Source organism: Tamandua tetradactyla, chromosome 14 (genome assembly GCF_023851605.1).
Source record: "Tamandua tetradactyla isolate mTamTet1 chromosome 14, mTamTet1.pri, whole genome shotgun sequence".
Classification (NCBI taxonomy): Eukaryota; Metazoa; Chordata; class Mammalia; order Pilosa; family Myrmecophagidae; genus Tamandua; species Tamandua tetradactyla.
The window spans coordinates 56,963,649-56,981,603 of NC_135340.1; the positions used below are offsets into that span (position 1 = coordinate 56,963,649).

Here is a 17,955-nt window from a genome sequence, read left to right on the forward strand (position 1 = left end):
AGATCTTCGTTAAGAAAGTAAAAAGACAGCCTACACAATGGGAGACAATATTTGGAAATGCTGTATCAGATAAAGGTCTAGTATTCACAATATATAAAGAGATTGCTCAACTCAACAACAAAAAGACAGACAACCTAATTACAAAATGGACAAAAGACATAAACAGACACTTCTCAGAAGAGGAAACAGAAATGGCCAAAGGCACATGAAAAGATGCTCAACTTCCCTGGCTATGAGGGAAATGCAAACCAAAACCACAATGAGATACCGTCTCACACCCACCAGAATAACCTTTATCAATGAAACAGAAAACGACAAGTGCTGGAGATGATGTGGAGAAAGAGGCACACTTATCCACTGTTGGTGGGAATGCCAAATGGTACAACCATTGTGGAAGGCAGTTTGGCGGTTCTGCAGGAAGCTAAATATAGAATTGCCATATGACCTGGCAATACCATTGTTAGGTATCTACTCAGAGGACATGGAGGCAAGGGCACAAACGGACATTTGCACACCAATGTTTATAGTAGGATTATTTACAATTGCCAAGAGACGGAAACAGCCAAAACATCCATTAACAGAGGAGTGGCTAAACAAGCTGTGGTATATACATATGATGGAATATTATGCAGCTATAAGACAGAATAAAGTCATGAAGCACGTAACAACATGGATGGACCTTAAGGACATTATGCTGAGTGAGGTCAGCCAGAAACAAAAGGACAAATACTGCATGGTATCACTGATATGAACTGACATTAGCGAATGAACTTGGAGAATTTCAGTTGGTAATAGAGACCACCAGGAGATAGAAATAGGGTAGATATTGGGTAACCGGAACTGAAGGGATACAGATTGTACAACAGGTCTGATTGTAAAAACTCAGAAATGGATAGCACAATACTACCTAACTGTAATACAATAATGTTAGAACACTGAATGAAGCTGAATGTGAGAATGATAGAGGGAGGAGGCCTGGGGGCACAAATGAAATCAGAAGGAAAGAGACAATAAAGACTGAGATGGTATAATCTAGGAACGCCTAGAGCGCATAATTATAGTGACTAAATGTGCAAATTTAAAAATGTTTCTGCATGAGGAAGAACAAAGGAATGTCAATAATGCAGGGTGTTGAAAAGAGATGGTAATTAAAATTTTAAAACTTTAACGTATGTGTGAAACAAGCAAAAAATGTTTATTTGGTACAAAATCTATATTCTGACTAGTGCATTTCCTAATATAATTTATGTGGATAGCTTAATTGAACACCATAGTACTTGGAATCTTGTATAGGGCAGGAGATTTTGTAGGTTTCTCCAGGGTGATGCCCAGATAAATCCCAGAGCGATTTGAACAGTGAATAGGGAAGTATTTGCAGAGTCACATACGGGGAATGGTGAGAAAGGGGGAATATTCAAGTTTCCCAAGTGGAGAATTCTTGATATTCTCACAGGCAGTGGGGACAGTCAAAGCAATGAGCCTCCCATCTTGAGGTTTGTTCATATGAAACTTAACTCCACAAAGGATAGGCTAAGGCTACTTAAAATTAGGCCTAAAGAGTCACCTCCAAGAGAACCTCTTTTGTTGCTCAGATGTGGCCTCTCTCTCTCGGCCAACACAGCAAGCAAACTCACTGCCCTCCCCATTTCTATGTGGGACATGATTCCCAGGGGTGTGGATCTTCCTGGCAATGTGGGACACAAATCCTAGAATGAGCTGGATCAGCATCAAGGGATTGAGAAAACCTTCTCAACCAAAATGGGGAAGAGCGAAATGAGAAAAAATAAAGTGTCAATGGCTGAGAGATTCCAAACAGAGTTGAGAGGTTATCCTGGAGTTTATTCTTACACACTAAATAGATATCACCTGTTTAGTTAAGGTGTAATGGAGAAGCTGGAAGGAACTGTCAGAAAATGAGGAGTTGTGCTCCGGTGGCCATGTGTCTTGAAGATAATTGGCTGTCACAGTGTGACTGTGTGGTTGTGAAAGCCTTCTGTCTGATGCTCCTTTTGTCTACCTTATCAATGGACAAGTAAAACATATGGATTAATGATGTACTAAAGGTACTGAAAAAAAAAATATGGATTAAAAATAAATAAATAATAGGGGGAACAAATGTTAAAATAAATTTAGTAGATTGATATGCTGGTGATCAGTGAAAGGTAAGGTAAGAGGTATGGTATGTATGAATTATTTTGTTTTCTTTTTATTGTTTTTTCTGAATTGATGCAGATGTTCTAAGAAATGATCATGATGATGAATATACAACTATGTGATAAAAAAAAAAAGTACTGGCAAAATCCCCTGAGGGAGGAGTGAAACACCAGGGAACTATTAAAACTTACCATCAGGGAATCCCCTGATACTGTGTCAAACTTTAGGACACTCAAATCAATAGGCCATGCCCTCCATCATGAGGCTTAATCTTGTGAAGTTTATGTAGGTAGCATGGAAACTTAGACTACTTATAGGCATGCCTAAAAGTTACTTCTGGAGGACCTCTGTTGTTGTTCAGATGTGACCTCAGTCTCTGTAAGCCCAACTGTGCAAGTGAAATCATTACCGTCCCCCCTATGTGGGACATGACAACCAGGGGTGAAAGTCTACCTGGTGACAAAGGAGAGGATTCCCAGGGATGAATCCAGACCTGGCACCGTGGGATCAACAATTACATCCTTACCAAAAGGGGGAAAAGAAGTATAATTAATAACGTATCAGTGGCAGACAGAGTTCAAATAGAGTCGCGAGGCTATGGAGGTTGCTGTTACACAAGCTTCAGGTAGACCTTGCTACCTATCATAACCTGCCAACCCGCAACCAGGACCATTCCAGCCAATTCTAAAGGACATCTATGGCAATTTATAAGATTCCACAAGGGATCCAGGCACAAGAGTAACTTGCCAGAAACCTACAACCTCCAGGTGGGGCCCCGGTCCAGATAAATCCTGAAGCCTAGCCCAGCCTCTCCAGAACACAAGATAGTTCCACTTCCCTATCCCATATTAGTGATAGACCCACTATCAAAAATTTAGAATTGCCATAGCCCAAACAACCCCAATGACAGCTATGGAAAGATCAAAGGTGATGGTGGAATTTTACATAGAAGACAAGACTTAACAAATGAATATGAATGCTGAATCATTAAATTGATATCTCTTTTAGTCTCCAGTATTTTAGAGCAGCTAGAAGTAAAAACCTAAATTGTGAAATTGTAACACATGTCAAAGTCTGAAATATGTTCGACAACTAATTGTGGTGCTGTGCTTGGGAATTTATAGTTTTTTGTATATATGTTATTGTTCACAAAAAAAGAAGGGGAAAAAAGTCGATTGTGATGATAATTATTAAGCCCTCTAGCCTCCTATATTCTGGGGCAACTGGAAGGAAAAATATGAGAGGATCGTATGGCAGCCCATGACAAACTCTGGGATCTATCCTGTAACCACTTTTTGAAGAGTGTTTTGAAAACTATTGCTTTTTATTTCTTTGCTTTGCATATATATTATATTATACAATAAAAAAAAGTGTTCAAGGTAGTGACACAAACAGACAACTGCACACCAATGTTCACAGTGGACTACTCACAACTGCCAAGAGATGAACACACTCCAGGCACCCATCAACAGACAAGTGGATAGACAAAATGTGCAATGGAATATTACACAGCACTTAGATAAAATGATATCTCAAAACAAATACCACGTGGATGAAGCTTGAGGACATAAGACTTAGTGAAATAAATCAGACACAAAGGGACCGATACTGTATGATTACATTATTATGACTCTGATAAAGCCGCCAGTGTTTTGGAGAAACTAGAAGGAAAAGCCTGAGTTGAGGGCATAGACACCCAAGACAAATTCTGGGAACTACTCTGTAGCTGCTTGTTGAAGTGTGTTCTGAAAATCAATGGGTTTCTGTCTTTCTTTTCTTTGTGTGTGTATACATATACATATATGTTATATTTATAGTTATATTAGATAGAATAGATTCCTAAAATAAAAAAATTTAAAAACATTTAGTAACACTGCTCACTACTATACCAAAGTCGATATTTGTAAAAACTTTTTAACTTGATATTTTGAGAACGCCCAGAGTTTTGATATTTAATCAAATGGTATTTAAGATACTATTTAATATTTAGAATTCAAGTAACTGATATCTGTATTTATACTTTCTTTTCCTTCCTTGCTTTAATTTTTTAAACTGTTAATGAAATATATTGTACAAACAGGCTTATGATGATTACTTATCTTTTTTAATATGAATAATAGCCTATGAATAAACTAACTTAGATATCCATTTTAGATGCTTAAGATTTCCATATGTTAATTGTAAAATTATTTGTATCTTCATATTTTCTGAAATCAGGAACATATTTAGTAACATAGGTTATTACTACAGCAATGCAGCTATTTGTAAGAACTTTCTACTTGATAATTTTGAGAATATTCACAGTTTTGACAGCTGATCAAATGGTATCTAAGCTAGTGGGTTTTTTTTTTTCCATTTTTTTAAACAGTTTTATTCACATATCATATAATCCATCTTAAGTATATAGACCTGCCTTTGCCACCATATCTCCTTTGATTTCTTTATAGCAATGTTATTTAGTTTCCTGTGTACAAGTCCTTTACATCCCTAGTTAAGTTCATTCCTAAGTATTTGATTCTTTTAGTTGCTATTCTGAATGGAATTTTTTCCTTAACTGACTTCTCAGCTAGGTCATTGCTTGTGTATAGAAATGTTACTGATTTTTGCACATTAATTTTATATCCTAACACCCTGCTAAATTTGTTTATTAGCTCAAATAACTTTTCTGTAGATTTCTCAGGATCTTTCGAGTATAGTATCATATCAACTGCAAATAATGAGAGCTTTACTTTTCCCTTTCCAACTTGGATGCCTTTTCTTTCTTTTTACTGACTGATTGCTCTAGCTAGTACTTCTAGCACAATGTTGAATAATAGTGGTGACAATCAGCATCCTTGACTTGTAACTGATCTTAGGGAGAAGGTTTTCAGTCTCTCTCCATTTAGTACAATGTTGGCTATCGGTTCTTCATATGTTCCCTTTATCATATTGAGGTAGTTACCTTTGATTCCTATCTTTTGGAGTGTTTCTATCAGAAAAGGATCCTGAATTGTGTCGAATGCTTTTTCAGCATCAATTGAGATGATCATGTGATTTTTCCCTTTTGACCTGTTAATGTGCTGTATTACATTAACTGATTTTCTTGTGTTGAACCATCCTTGTATTCTGGTATAAACACCGACTTGGTCATGGTATATAATTCTTTTAATGTGCTCCTGGATTCGATTTGCTAATATATTTCACTGAGAATTTTCGATTCTATGTTCATTAGGGAAACTGGCCTCTAGTTTTCCTTTCTTATAGCATCTTTACCCAGTTTGAGTATTAAAATGATATTAGCTTAATTAAATAGGTTAGGTAGAGTTCCTTTTTCCTCCATTTTCGGGAAAAGTTTAAGCAGGATTGGTGTTAGTTCATTCTGGAATGTTTGATAAAATTCCCCTGCGAAGAGTCGAGAGGTTATCCTGGAGGTTATTCTTACGCATTAAGTAGATATGACCTTGTTGTTCAAGATGTAGTGGAGAGGCTGGAGGGAACTGCCTGAAAATGTAGAGCTGTGTTCCAGTAGCCATGTTTCTTGATGATGACTGAACAATGATATAGCTTTCACAATGTGACTCTGTGAATGTGAAAACCTTGTGTCTGATGCTCCTTTTATCTACCATATCAACAGAAGAGTAGAACGTATGGAATAAAAATAAATAATAGGGGGAACAAATGTTAAAATAAATTTAGTTTGAAATGCTAGTGGTAAATGAAAGCGAGGGGTATGGGGTATGGTATGTATAACTTTTTTTCTGTATTATCGTTTTATTTCTTTTTCTGTTGTCTTTTTATTTCTTTTTCTAAATCGATGCAAATGTTCTAAGAAATGATGAATATGCAACTATGTGATATTAAGAATTACTGATTATATATGTAGAATGGAATGATATCTTATTGTTTTGTTTGTTAATTTTTTTTAATTAATTAAAAAAAAAATTTCCCTGTGAACCCATCTGGCCCTGAGCTTTTCTTTGTCAGAAGACTTTTGATGACTAACTGAATCTCTTTACTTGTGATTGGTTTGTTGAGATATTCTATTTCTTCCTGAGTCAGTGTAGCCTGTTTATGCGTCTCCAGGAATTTGTCCATTTCATATAAGTTGTCTAGTTTGTTGCTGTATAGCTGTTCATAGTATCCTCTTATGATTTCTTTTATTGCTTCAGGGTCTGTGATAATGCACCCCTTCTCATTTCTGATTTTGTTTATTTGCATCCTCTCTTTTTTTTTCTTTGTCAGACTTGCTAGTGGCCCATCAATTTTATTGATTTTCTCAAAGGACCAACTTTTGGTTTTACTGATTCTTTCTATTGTTCTTTTGTTCTCCCATTCACTTATCTCTGCTTTAATCTTTGTCATTTCTCTTCTTTTTGCTTTGGGGTTAGTTTGCTGTTCTTAAATTCCTCCAGGTTTGCTGTTAAGTCCTCAATTTTTGCTCTTTCTTGTTTTTTAATATAGGCATTTTATGGCAATAAATTTCCCTCTCAGCACAGCCTTTGCCACATCCATAAGTAATTTCTACATATTTGTGAATGTTCTCATTCTTTGGTGGTTAAAGATATCCAGCTTCATCCCACTGTGATCAGAGAAAGTGCTTTGAATAATTTCAGTGTTTTTAAATTTATAAAGACCTATTTTGTGCCCCAATATATGATCTGTCCTGGAGAATATTCCATGAGCACTGGTCATGAGGCAGGGCTATATTTGTCTGCATCATGATATGCTTAGTGATCTTCTGCTGTCTTCATCGAATGTAAATATCTTGATTGATTTACTTTGGGAGTTGATTTCTTTCAGTAGTCTAAGGCCTTGTGTTTGCAGGATGATTATACAGCAGGGAGCAGAGCACGGGGTGGGACACTCAGTGCGGTGATTTGTTTCAGGGCAGGTATGGGTACAGGCTGGGGGTCTTATGTTGATGCTTGTGAACATGGGTGCCCAGCAGTCAGGGAGGATGTAGCTGTGTGGGTGCACTGGTTTTGGGAATGTAACCCTGGTATGCATTGGTCTAAGGCACAGGGCCCTTTGTGTGCAAGTATAGAGCTGTGGCAGCAAGTCAGCATTATGCCTTCGTGGATTGGGGGCAGATGTGAGTCAGCTGCACAGGTTGGGACTTTCTCAGAGCTGGGAAGCAAGGCTGAGGGCTGAGCACATGCACAGTTCTAGGACTGCTGTAAAGTGAGGTTCCCAGAGCTGAATGACGTGATTGGGGGCCTATGCGCACACATGGGCCTGGGAGTGCAGTAAACTGATGCGCTGAGTTCAGGGAGGGCAGCATGAGGCTGTGTGACACTATGGGTGGGGTATGGGGATAGCCTAGGTATGGAGGTTAGTGCCTGCAACCTTTGTGCACTGGCAACAGCCTGCAGGTAACCAGGAGGGGGAGGTAGTGCTTGCAATGGGTGCAGGAGAGGTGGGTTAGGCTGCATTTGGGGTGGGGATGGGAGGTGGCTATGTGCACTGGGGGCTGGTACGGTGGGGGCACTTCAAGCATGGGGAATGGGAGTGGGTGATGGGGTTCAGGTATGTGGGGTGTGGGGTGAATCACTGGTCACAGGGCTGTGCTGGTGAGGGTAATGTGCCCAAGGAACACGGCCTGGGTTACTTCCTAGTCCCATGCTCCCAATCGTGCACTCCCATAGGCTCCACGGCTCCATGCCAGGTTCCAGTTTTCTTCCTCTCGGTTCCTCGGCCTCTGCAACCAGGTTTGCCGCATGCAGTACAGAAGGCTCTCCAAGGTCAGCCACACTCCCAAACTGCCACCTCAGTTGTCCTCTTGTCCCTTCTCTAACTTTTCCATGCAGCACTTAGTTAGTTTTTAATACTTAGAATTTAAGAACTTTACTATCTGAATATGAAGATTTCCTTGTCTTAATTTTAAATCAGTTTATGAAACTTACTGCACAAACACAGGCTTTACAATGATTATACGGATACTTTATTTAAATATATCTATAGTTAAGCTAACTAAGATATCCATTGTTGGTGGTTCTAAATGTATTGTTTGTTTTCTTAAACAAAAAGAAAATTTTAAAAAGTAGACCTAAAATATAGAAAATAAAAGAGTAGGTGTTCACATACAGGTGTTTATGGCAGCAGTGTTTGCTATTTGCAATGGATGATGTGGCCTAAGTGTACATCGACTGATGAACAGAAGGGTGAACAGTGGTATATACATACAGTGAAATACTGAGCAGCTGCAAAAAGAAGTAAAGTTATAGGACATGCAACTAGGTAAATGAACCTTGAAAACAATATTCTGAGTGAAATAAGCCAGAAACAAAAGGACAAATACGATAATGCCTCACTAATATGGACTAACTATAATGTGCAAACTCTGAGAACTGAATTTGAGGACACATGTTATCAGGGGAAGGCCTATTGTAAAGGACCTAGATTGTAAGCTCTTAGAGCAGTCACTTCTATTTCGGAGTTGTAATTGTTACTTCTAAATTCAGGTGCTGAGCTCTTTGTGTATAACCTGGCTGTTCCCTAGAATTCGGGTATCCATGTGACACCTGAGAGTCAGAACTAGAGTTCTGCAGTTGTGAAAGTCAGGATTTACCGCATATAACGACTGTTAAAAAAGAGATCAGACTTCATTTAGAGATATAAATGAAGCTGATCTGATTAGGAGTAACGTAAATCAGACCAAAGGGTAAAGGATGATACTATGTTTTAAAACTTCAACTTCTGTGTGAGACCAAACAAAGAGACATTCATTTGGTGCAAAATTTATATTTTGTGTAGCACACTAATATAACTTGTATGGTCACTTATTTGAACACCATATTTACATGGAACCTTGAATACGGAGTGTGATCTTGTTGGTTTGTACAGGTTGGTGTGACGCCCTGATAAAACCCTGAGTAATCTGGGCAGAATATAAAAAAGTATTTGCAAACTCACATTGAGGGGCTGGGGAAAACTGTAGAAATATTAAACTTCCCCACCTGGGGAAGACCTGATATTCTTGCAAGAATTACGGACTGACAATTTGATGGGCCAGGTCCTCGACCTTGGGGCTTGCCCTTATGAAACTTACTCCTTCAAAGAAGAAACTAAGCCTATTATGATTATGCTTGACAGTCATCCCGAAGAATCTCTTTTATTGCTCAGATGTTCCTTCTGAGAATCTCTCTCTCTCTCTAAGCCAACTCTGCAGGTAAATTCACTTGTCTCCCCCCTACATGGGACATGACTCCCAGGGATGAGCCAGCCCTTGGCATCTCGACCAAAAGGGGAAAAGAAATGAGAAAAAACAATGTTTCAGTAGCTAAAAGATTTCAAATAGAGTCGAGAAGGCATTCTGGAGTTTATTCTTATGCAATATATAGATCTCCCTTTTCAGTTTTTGGAGTATTAGAGTAGCTAGATAGAAATAGCTGAAACCGTTGAACCGCAATCATGCAGGCTTGACTCTTGAAGATGACTGTAAACTATATAGCTTTTACAGTATGACCATGTGATTGTGACAACTTTGTGATTGACACCCCTATATGGTCAAATGAGTAAGAAAATAAAGAAAATAAATAAATAAATAATAGGGGGGATGGGATGGTTTGGGTGTACTGTTTTACTTTTATTCTTATTTTTACTTTTCTTGGAGTAATGAAAATGTTCAAAAATCAATTGTGATAATGAATGCAGTGCTGTATGATGATACTGAGAACCACTGATCATATACTTTTGATTATATGGTATGTGAATTTATAATGTATCCCAATAAAACTGCATTAAAAACATTAAGGAATCCTTCCCAACTTAAAAAATAACTGATAACTTTCCTCAACAATACATCAATTTACTGACCTTCTAAACAACAATAAATACTCAATATTTGAAAGAGTTTAAAAAAAAAAAAGTACCTGAGAAAGTAACATGACACTGTTCTATGTTTTTCATCTTCCACCTCCTGGGGCCCTGTATGAAATAGAGATAAACACCAGACTTCCTGGATTCAAACCCTGGTTTTACAACCTGGGGCCCATTATCATTTTTTTAAATTGTGAATTATAACATATATACAAAAAAGCAATAAATTTCCAAGTACATTTTAACAAGTAGTTATAGAACAGATTTTAAAGTTTGTATGGGTTACAGTACCATGATTTTTTGTCTTTTCTTCTAGCTGTTTCAATATACTGGAGACCAACAGAAATATCAATATAATGACTAAGCAGTCATACCCACTTGTTAAATCTTATCTTCTCTGTTATACTTCTCCTTCTCTTTAAATAACATATATACATAAAATCAATAAACTTCAAAATACATCACAACAATTAGTTGTAGAACAGACTTCAGAGTCTAGTCTGGATTACAATTCCACAATTTTAGGTTTTTTATTTCTAGCTGCTCTAAAGTACCAGAGGCTAAAAGAAATATCAGTATAATAATTCAGCACTCATACTCATTTGTTAAACACTACCTTCTCTGTATAACTCCACCATTACCTTTGATCTTTCTCCCACTCTTTAAGGGTTTTGGGGTTATGGCCCTTCTAACTTTTTCATGTTGGACAGGGCTGTCGATAATATGGGACAGGGAGATGAAACTAGTCGATATTTTGAAAGAGCTGGCCCCTCTGCATTTTAGGACTTATCTGGTCCAGGGACCCATACCTATAGGTAGGCTAAGCTTCTCCGCTACATAAATAAGCTTTATAAGAGCAAATCTCAAGATCAAGGGCTGTGCCTATTGATTTGGGTCTCCCTAATGTTTGGGGTTTCCCTGGTGGCAAAGTTTAATACTTCCATAATTTTTTTCCTATCCCTCAAGGGACTTTGCAAATAGTTTTTGATTATCTGCTTAATATACTTTGGGATGTATCCAGGCATTACACTAAACTATATAGGATTAAAGGCTCTCATTCTTATTCTGTGCTGCCTGCGTTTGGATCGTTATTTAAATGATCTATTCAGTTTGAGTTATATTATGTGCTACAGAAAATTTAGATTCTGGACATAATAAAACTTTCTTCCTCTGGTCTCAAAGACCAGGTAAAGTTCTAAAATACAGACAGTATCTTCCTTACCCCCGTATCCCCTGTATTATGAATTACCTTAATCCCAACCTGACAGACTTCATTCTTATCTCTAAATACCAAGTTATACATATGTATAACAGCCTCTCAAAACCCAGAAATACAATTACTATTCTGAGCTAAATGTGACTGCTATAAGAGCTTACAATCTAGGCCCCAGTTTTCTTATAAGTATTTTCTGAATGAGATCATACAATTTTTGCTCTTTTGTTTCTGGCTTATCTGGATTCACCAAATGTCCCACAGGTTCATTCACATCATCGTACGTAGGGCCCATTATTTAACTTTTCTGTGCCTTGATTTCCTCATCTATAAAAAAAGGATAACAATAGTGACTAAGAATTACAAGTGATGATGATACATGACATATGTAAAGTGTTTATCAAAATGCCTGGCACACAGACTGTGCTCATAAATGTTAATTGATACCTCTCATGTCATCCCTTGTGCATGCTTATTAACCTATAAAAAGGAGAAATACATTCACAGAAATAATACTGTCCAAAACAGTCACTGTACTGCTTGAAGGCTGATGAAAACAAATTATCATGTTTGCATAGAGGCTAAGAATTTAAACCTTATTACATGACTACTACTTATCAAATTCACATAAAAAATGGTTTTGTCAGCAAGAGAAAATTGTTACTCTGCAACTATAATTACAAATTAAATTATAGCATTTGCATATTATAATTTTGCTTTTCAAGTTTATAGAAAAATCAACTGAACACAAGGGAATAAAAATAAATCAATGCCACCTACTATTTCTAGAATGGAAAAAGCACAAATTAATTTCCAAACATGTGTTGACCTGAAGCATTCTGAGTACCACCTACCCAAAGGAAGGAAGATTATAAAAGCTAATACCAAAGAAGAATAATGATAACTTAAAAGTGAGGCCTCTCATACAATGCTAGACAGTATGTACTTTGGAAAACTGTTTGCCTTATAAAATAAAACTGAAGAAATGCACATCCTGTGACCCAGCAATTCTTCTTCTAGGTATACATCCTAGAAAACCTCTTCTCTCATGTGTACCAGGAAACATGTACAAGAATGTTCATAGGAGCACTGTCCATAAAAGCCAAAAACTTGAAAAAAAAATGTCCATTAAGAGAAGAATGGATAAAGTACTAGTATTCTCACAAAATAAAAAACTGCATTAGTTTCTATTATGGCCAAAACAAATTAACACAAACATAATGGCTTAAAACTGCACAAATTTGACATCTTACAGATCTGGTATCTTAAGTTCAAAATGAGTTTCACTGAGCTAAAATGTTAGTAGGGCTGTGTTCCTTCTCAAGGCTCTAGGAAAGAATCCATTTACTTGTCTTCTCCAGCTTCTAGAGACCACCTGCATTCTTTGTTTCATGGCCTCATCTTCCACGTTCAAAGCCAGCAGCCTAACATCTCAAATATCTCTCTCTCTGACTTCTGCTTTCATTGTAACATCTTCCTCCCATACCCTCACCCCAAACACTCTTGCTTCTCTCTCATAAGGATCGTTGTAATAATATTGGACTCAATATTATTGGTATATTGGTGTGCTAAAGCTGCCAGAATGCAATATACCAGAAATGGAACAGCTTTGAAGAAGGGAATTTATTAAGTTGCAAGTTTATAGTTCTAAGGCCATAACGATGTCCAAATTAAGGCATCCAGGGAAAGATACTTGACTCAAGAAGGGCCAATGGGTCTGGAACACCTCTATCAGCTGGAAGGCATGTGGCTAGCAATTTTTGGTCCAAACAGCATCCCCATTACTATTTCCTTTCTGTATCTCCAAATCTCTCTCCCTCTCTGTTGGCTCTGAAGCTTTTTCCAAAATGGTTCCCTCATAAAGGACTCTAGTGAACAATTAGAGTGAAGAAACATCTCCATGGAAACCACCTAATCAAAAAGTCCCACCCACAATTTGCTGGATCACATCTCCATGGAAACAATCTTGAATACTGATCAGGATTCAAGAACATGGCTTTTCTGGGATACACAACAGTTTTAAACCAGCACACCTGGAGACTCCAGGACATTCTTCCCATCTAAAGGCCCTTAACTTAATCACATCTACAAAGTTTTTTGCCTTGTAGGGTAACATATTTACAGTTTTAGGGGTTAGGGCATAGATATTTATGGAGGGACTCATTAACTATCTACCACAAAAAATCCAGTAAAATGAAAATGAAGAAATTACCGCTATACTAAACTACCTGAATGAATCTCACAAATGACACAAAAAATTTCAAGGAAAACAAAAGAATACGGACAACATAAGTCTTTCTATATTGAAAAAATCAAGCATGACAATACATACATTGAATCTTCATACATAATATTCAAAAGAAAGCAGAACTTGGGACAGGCTAGACAGCAGTTAGGTCGGGCGTGCCTTGGCTGCCAACCATTAGCAAGCTCCTCATACATGGGAGGCCTGGTGCAGCACTCTGACTGTAGCTGTGTCAGTTTGTTATGGTGCCTTCTCATACCAATCTGGCTACTGTAATCCCCACTAGTAAAGTAAAATACTTAAGGCTTTCCAGCAGAGACAATGGCTACACTGACCTTCAGTTTAAGAAAAACCTCCCTAAGATTTCTTATAATACCACTGTGCTTGCCACCATGCTGTCTTTGATTGGTACCTTACTCATTATCATAGGCTCCCTGCTGCTGGTAGGCTACATCAGCAAAGGTGGGGGGATGGCAGGAGATCAGGCCATTCCTGCCCTGATCACTGTCACCCTGGTATTCCCACCAGGTTTTTACCACCTGCACATTGCCTACAATACATCCAAAGGAGGGGACTAAGTGCAGCTTTTAGACCGTGAGCAGAAACTGGCTAAAGGCTAAGGAATTCTGCAGTGTGCAGATTAGAATCTGGCAAAACTACTGCAAGATTTTATGGGTTCATCCTAAAGATGTTACCTGAGCTTACAATTAGATAACTACAGCATGCTTTATTTTTCAGCTCCTGGCCCTGGCAAAAGCTCCTGATAAGTTTTTCCACTTGAATGGTATCTTGGAAGAACAGCAATGTTAATTGTATAGGAAGTTATTCTGTGGTGGATAGTATTGCCACCATCACCCTTTGTAGAGTTGAGTATTTCTTTTAAATAGTCCTCATTGTCAAATTGTTCTTGTGACAAATGGAAAAACGCAGAATATACAATTTCTTATTACTAAGCCACTTATTTTGAAAATATCTAAGAATCTTATCTCCTACACTTATCTCTAACTTTGTATTCCAGGAAAGACCTTGGTAAAATAAAATATTAATATCAGTACACCTGTAGTATATTTACTTCATTTCTTATCCACAGCAACCAGGACATTTTAAAACCTCACAGCAGGTTTTCAAAATGTAAACACTTTCTCCCTCGACCATTCCTTGGCCAATTCTGATATGGCTTCACCAGTAGGGTGGCCGGCTATGACTTGGGTCATTCTGTCCTATTATAGATCAAGATGTTCTTTATGTCATGCCTTTAAGGATTGGATTTTTGGTTGTTTCCTAATGAAAAATGTAGATAGGTGGTTACTTTAAATTCTACAACCCCACTGTTAGCATTTGTAGTATGCCTTCTGCTGAAGATCAAAAGACTGGGTCTAGAACACTAGAGGACTAGACTGCCTAGCATGATTTTGTTTCCTGGCTTGCAAAGTCTTATGGATTACAAAAAGTGACTTGTATTTAAAACGAATTAAAATGGCAAAATTCCCCACAACAATAAGCAAAATTAAACTACGTTAACTAGAAGTACAAACAGGTAAGTCTATAAAGAGTAGCAAGGACTTAATATTACAGACATCGTAAGAATGTATACCCCTGGGAGGAAGTATGAGATGAGATCAGGAAGGAGCTTCTGAGATACTGGTAATATTCTATTTTTTTGATCACTTATAGCTTTATAATTATTCTATAAATTATAAATGCTTTATATACTCTATGATTAATATGTCTTATTAAAAATAGAACAGTAACAAATAGTAGTCATAGAAACCAGAGGCAGAGAAAGCCATACACAGAAAAGGTTAAGCAACAACAATCTAGTAGTGTGATAGGAGGAGACAGTACCACCTGTGCAATGCAGAACAGTTGTACCTGTGAATTGAGCATAGGGCAGAAATCAAAGTTCAGAGTAAACAAATAGTCTTAGAATCAAATGTAGATTCTTAAGGTCAAAAGCAGTATTCTACTCATCTTTATATTATTATGCTTAGTGCCCAGCATAGTACCTAACACAGGGAACAATCTTTCAGAAAGTGTTTAATTAATGAAATGTCTTTTGTCTCCCACACCGCTGAACGGAATGGAGTAGTCCTTAGGTAATCAGTGAAAGCTGATTTGAAAACTCAACACATATTAATCCAATAATTGTCGTGAATACATAGAAGAGTAGAAAGAAGTGTAATACATAGTTTTACCCTCAATGAGTTTACAATTAAGGGAAGAAGTTAAACCAGTATTTCCAAAATAATCTTTGAAATATATAAAAACAGAAATAACAGTAATTCTCTGTATTTAAAAGGCATATAAGACTTCCGGAGAAGATGGCGGCTTAGTAAGACGCGCGGGTCTTAGTTCCTCCTCCAGAAAAGCAACTAAAGAAACAGAAACAATATGAAACAGCTCCCGGAGTCACGACAGAGACCAAAAAGACAGTGTACCCCATTCTGGAACAGCTGAACGGGCAGGGAGAATCTGCTGCGGTGAGCTACCCGAGGGGCGCGCGTTTTCCCGGCCGGGGCGGCTGGCAACTGGGGTCCCCTCCACGCACGTGGCTCCCCGGTCTGACTGGGAACATTGGATAGCGGGGGCCCTCCCGTCACACTTGGCATTTCGGGCCAGCTGGGCAATTAGGACCGGCACTCTCCCAAGCCGCGGCGGCCAGCGACCCCCGCCTCCACGCGCGGCTTCCCGGGCTGACTGCCGTGCAGACAGACGAGCGCCACGAGCGCCACCTACTGGGCAGGAAAAGAAAAACAGCCCAGAGATTTCACAGAAAAACCTTTCAACCAGCTGGGTCCCACACCCAGGGAAATCTGATCAAATGCCCAGACACCAGCAGAAAATAATGGATGACGCTCGGAAAACTGAAGATATGGCCCAGTCAAAGGAACAAACCAATAGTTCAAATGAGATACAGGAGCTGAGACAACTAATGCTGAATATACGAACAGAAATGGAAAAATTCTTCAAAAACCAAATCAATAAATTGAGGGAGGACATGAAGAAGACATGGGCTGAACAAAAAGAAGAAATAGAAAATCTGAAAAAACAAATCACAGAACTTATGGGAGTGAAGGACAAAGAAGAAAAAATGGAAAAAACAATGGATACCTACAATGGTAGATCTAAAGAGACAGAAGCTACAATTAGTGAACTGGAGGATGGAACATCTGAATTCCAAAAAGAAACAGAAACTATAGGGAAAAGAATGGAAAAACTTGAGCAGGGGATCAGGGAACTGAATGACAATATGAAGCGCACAAATATACGTGTTGTGGGTGTCCCAGAAGGAGAAGAGAAGGGAAAAGGAGGAGAAAAACTAATGGAAGAAATTATCACTGAAAATTTCCCAACTCTTATGAAAGACCTAAATTTACAGATCCAAGAAGTGCAGCGCACCCCAAAGAGAATAGACCCAAATAGGCGTTCTCCAAGACACTACTAGTTAGAATGTCAGAGGTCAAAGAGAAAGAGAGGATCTTGAAAGCAGCAAGAGAAAAACAATCTGTCACATACAAGGGAAACCCAATAAGACTATGTGTAGATTTCTCAGCAGAAACCATGGAAGCTAGAAGACAGTGGGATGATATATTTAAATTACTAAAAGAGAAAAACTGCCAACCAAGACTCCTATATCCAGCAAAATTGTCCTTCAAAAATGAAGGAGAAATTAAAACATTTATAGACAAAAAGTCACTGAGAGAATTTGTGACCAAGAGACCAGCTCTGCAAGAAATACTAAAGGGAGCACTAGAGTCAGATACGAAAAGACAGAAGAGAGAGGTATGGAGTAAAGTGTAGAAAGAAGGAAAATCAGATATGATATATATAATACAAAAGCCAAAATGGTACAGGAAAATATTATCCAAACAGTAATAATACTAAAAGTTAATGGACTGAATTTCCCAATCAAAAGACATAGAATGGCAGAATGGATTACGACCCAGCAATACCACTGCTAGGTATCTACTCAAGGGACTTAAGGGCAAAGACACAGACGGACATTTGCACACCAGTGTTTATAGCAGCATTATCTACAATTGCAAAGAGATGGAAACAGCCAAAATGTTCATCAACAGACGAGTGGCTAAACAAACTGTGGCGTATACCTACGATGGAATATTATGCAGCTTTAAGACAGACTAAACTTATGAAGCATGTAATAACATGGATGGACCTAGAGAACATTATGCTGAGTGAGTCTAGCCCAAAACTAAAGGACAAATACTGTAAGATCCCACTGATGTGAACTGACATTTGAGAATCAGCTTGGAATATATCATTGGTAACAGAGACCAGCAGGAGTTAGAAACAGGGTAAGATAATGGGTAATTGGAGCTGAAGGGATACAGACTGTGCAACAGGACTAGATACAAAAACTCAAAAATGGACAGCACAATAATACCTAAGTGTAATGTAACTAGGTTGGAACACTGAATGAAGCTGCACCTGAAATATGGTTTTTTGTTTGTTTGTTTGTGTGTTTGTATCTTCTGTTTTTGTTTTTTTTCTTTTTCCTTTATATATATATTATTAGTATTATTAT

The 17,955-nt window shown here is 38.0% G+C and overlaps 1 protein-coding gene across 7 annotated transcripts in view; it reads right to left on the reverse strand.

Annotated features, from left to right (window-relative positions):
* The window catches only part of TTBK2 (tau tubulin kinase 2), a 307,449-nt gene that overhangs the window by 257,370 nt on the left and 32,124 nt on the right, over window positions 1-17,955 (reverse strand). Inside the window, exons 2-3 of one of the 7 annotated variants that reach the window (XM_077127601.1) lie at window positions 11,377-11,491; window positions 10,005-10,059 (exon numbers count right to left, since the gene is read on the reverse strand). The exons of 4 other annotated variants lie outside the window; for them this stretch is intronic. The gene's annotated coding sequence lies outside the window, so the exon portion shown is untranslated. Of the gene's footprint in view, window positions 1-10,004; window positions 10,060-11,376; window positions 11,901-17,955 lie in introns of those variants that run through there. 2 more of the 7 variants (XM_077127602.1, XM_077127604.1) reach the window with 2 other exon arrangements.